This window comes from Aythya marila, assembly GCF_965140915.1.
Source record: "Aythya marila genome assembly, chromosome: Z".
Lineage (NCBI taxonomy): Eukaryota > Metazoa > Chordata > Aves > Anseriformes > Anatidae > Aythya > Aythya marila.
The window spans coordinates 30,225,465-30,228,709 of NC_139080.1; positions in this window are offsets into that span (position 1 = coordinate 30,225,465).

The window sequence follows — 3,245 nt, forward strand, 5'->3', positions numbered from 1 at the left end:
ATACAGAAAAGTCTAACTGGCAATCCTTCAGTGATTTGCCATGAATTTAAATCAAGTCAGAGGCTAAGCTGGTTTAGCTGTTTATCATAGCTAGAAAAACTTCCTCTGTTCAAACTAATACACACAGAAGAGAATAACTAATTTGAATATTTACATAGTAACTCAACCAATCTGAAGTAACTATCCACCTTCTTACTGTCTGAATTATAATGAAGAACAGACAATGGCATAGCAAAGAAATGAAATTCTGCATGTGATCTACAGAATCTTGCAAGATAGGTCCTGCCTCAATGCAAGTACATGTATTTTTTCATTTTCTATTTCCTAAAATAAGGTAAAGATGATCGTACCGTTTCTCTCTCTTGTACTAGATTTTAAATCTGTTGGCCAATAGCGATCAAATTGTACAGAGGGTAGTGTGAATGATGAAAACAGGTGACTAAATAAAAGAAATACCCTTCGACAATACCTTGATAACCTTTAATACTCTGAACAAAAGGTTTATTCCCCTGATGAATATCAGACAACCTACATAGAGGGTCAGACTTAGGACAAAAATGTATAGATTTCATTGGTATCTTTTCAGAGACTTCACTTCAAATTCATGGAGTCCACTGCTGCAAGAAATACTTAGTTTTTGGAAGTTGCTCAAACATGATCTTTAAATATTTCTTAAGATTGCTTAGTACCAGACAGAATTCTGTAACAAATGAGAAATGCCACTTCATGCATGTGACTGGTGATTACGTGTCAGCGTTATCCAGGTATCTATGTAGGGCTTCATCATAAAATGACTGGGTTTTAGAAAACAGCAGTTCACCTTTAAGGAAGCTAATAGCTCAAAAATGAAGAAAACCAAGAGTTTTAGATTATACATTCCAAGACTGATTAAATGACTGAATAATAATGCAGAACTTATCTTGCTCATATATTGTCCACATAAGTGCTTTCCACCCCACTACTTTTAAGAGCAGAGAGATGCAGTCATAGTCACCAAATAACCTCAAAACACTTAGGAAGGGGCTTGTAAGAACTGTCTTTTCCTATTGTAACAGAGGGTTTGGAAAGGATAAATCATTCATCTAAGCACACTGAACCCCCTTTACTTCTTTCTCAGCAGCTTTAACTTTACTTCTTTCTCAGCAGTACTCATGTGTCCTATCAAAATCAGATTAACAACAGAAGTGTGGGACGAGCAGTTGTGGCTCACAAGTAGCATACACTTCCTTGGATTCTAAATGAGACATATCCATAACAAGAACATAAATAGTTTAATTTTGACAACCTAATCATGACTTACCTCTCACTTTCCCTGAAAAATCCTGTTCTGAGTGACATTGATTCAGGTTTCATGGCTATCAGACATTATGGCCCGGAACGACAACAGGATTATGGTGATAAGAGTAGCTCTCGGGTTAGAACAAGTTCTCCCTGCAGTTATTCTCCTTCTCTTCCCCCAATGATTCTTGAAAACAAAGGCAGTTGCTGTGATATATTAAAGGAAGTCTTAGAGCTGAAGCCAGCTGAGCACCCATGACAGAAGGGATCAGGATATTTTATGTTTTATGTATTTGCTTCTGAATACAACTGATACGATGATTATGGGCAACTTGTGCTGTAAACATCTGTTTCCCCAAAGTAGGTTCTGTCAAAGGTAAGCTTCTCTACTTTCCTTCGTTATTCTCTGAAGAGAATTACACAGTTCAGCCACTCTATAGCTGAATAGCTATGTGACAGATATAGCTGGGTTTGGCATACACAAGCATTTCCATTAGTGCACTGGCAGTAAAATAAATATTCAGCGCCACAGAATGAGAATCTTCAAAACAAAGGCATAATTTACCTAGAAAACAACAAACAAACAAAAACAGAATAAAGATAACAGCAGGAAAGAAAGGTGACTAAACCATTAACATCTTGACAGTCTTTGGCATGTTCTATGTAGCCCATTTAAATGCATTTCTGGGTTTGGCATTAGACTGTCCTGCTTAGAGCATGTTCAACCTTTTCCCCTATAAATTTAGTAACTTTCACTGATACTGACCAGATAACACTGCATGAAACTTGCCTTATCTTACTTTTGCATGTGTGGAGAGGGGGGGATCTTGCAATGATCTTAAGTTTAACCCTGGGGAGAAAAAATAAACAAATCAAATTTAGCTGGGATGGAGTAATAAGTAGCCTTCTGCCTCCCTCTTAAAACTGCTGTCTTGGTCATTATTTTGCTTACCCTGTTTGCTTCATTTAACACTGCTTTTTGATCAAACACCATAGCCAGCAATCTATCACAAACACACAGATGCTAATTTATAATTCTCAGTGGGTAGGATTAGGATATTTCCTGATTTTCTAACACTTGCAAGTAAAACTACAATATGAACTATTAAAACTGCTCTCCCGTAGAATATCTTTCTTAGGATTAGAAGGTAAAATGCGCTGGTGGAGACACACAAATACCAAAGCAAACTGTGTAATTGTTTTTTTCTTTCTTGGAAGAAAGAGCATCAAGAGATGATAGAGGTCAAAACATAAAAGCTTGTTCAAACATGTCCAGAATTAAAGCTAGGCCTACTTCAACCCTTGGAGGAAAGGTAGCAGAGGATATGCTACCTAAATAAAAACAAGTAAGCAGGGATGCTTACGTCCCAAGAATAGAACAGATCATAGCAGCAAGTTAGGACATCTTTTTGCGGTGAGAGATTGTATTATAGGATAGGCAGAAAACGTGAGGTGGTCTTGGGCTGCTTTTTCAGAGTGTACAGAAATACACTGACTGGCAGAACACACCTGAAAGCACCACAGGCTGAGCTGAGGCATTCCTTCCAAGGTGACTAAAATCACTGCCTGAAATCCTGTGTGGCAAAAGCATAGACCAAGCTCTTGAAACCAAAGCTATTATACCCATTTTACTGCTCTACACAATGAAATACATCACTTTTGAAAGTGTATGTTGTTTGTTAACATGAATATGAGAGAGGCATGCAGAACCAGTTACAAAAGTGACTGAATGTAGAAGTGAATGCACTTTCAGGAATCATCATATACGGCTATGAAAACTGTGGTATTAATTTTGCTTAATTTGAAAAGCTCTTGTTATATGATATATTCACCTGTCTTACTGTACCAATATCCTAATCTCTGTCATCTTCCAAAACAGATTTGGGGCATTATCTCCAGCTGGAATTTAAGTTTTAACTAAAATAAAATCATCAATACTGAAATAGCAGTTTAAAAAAAAAAAACAA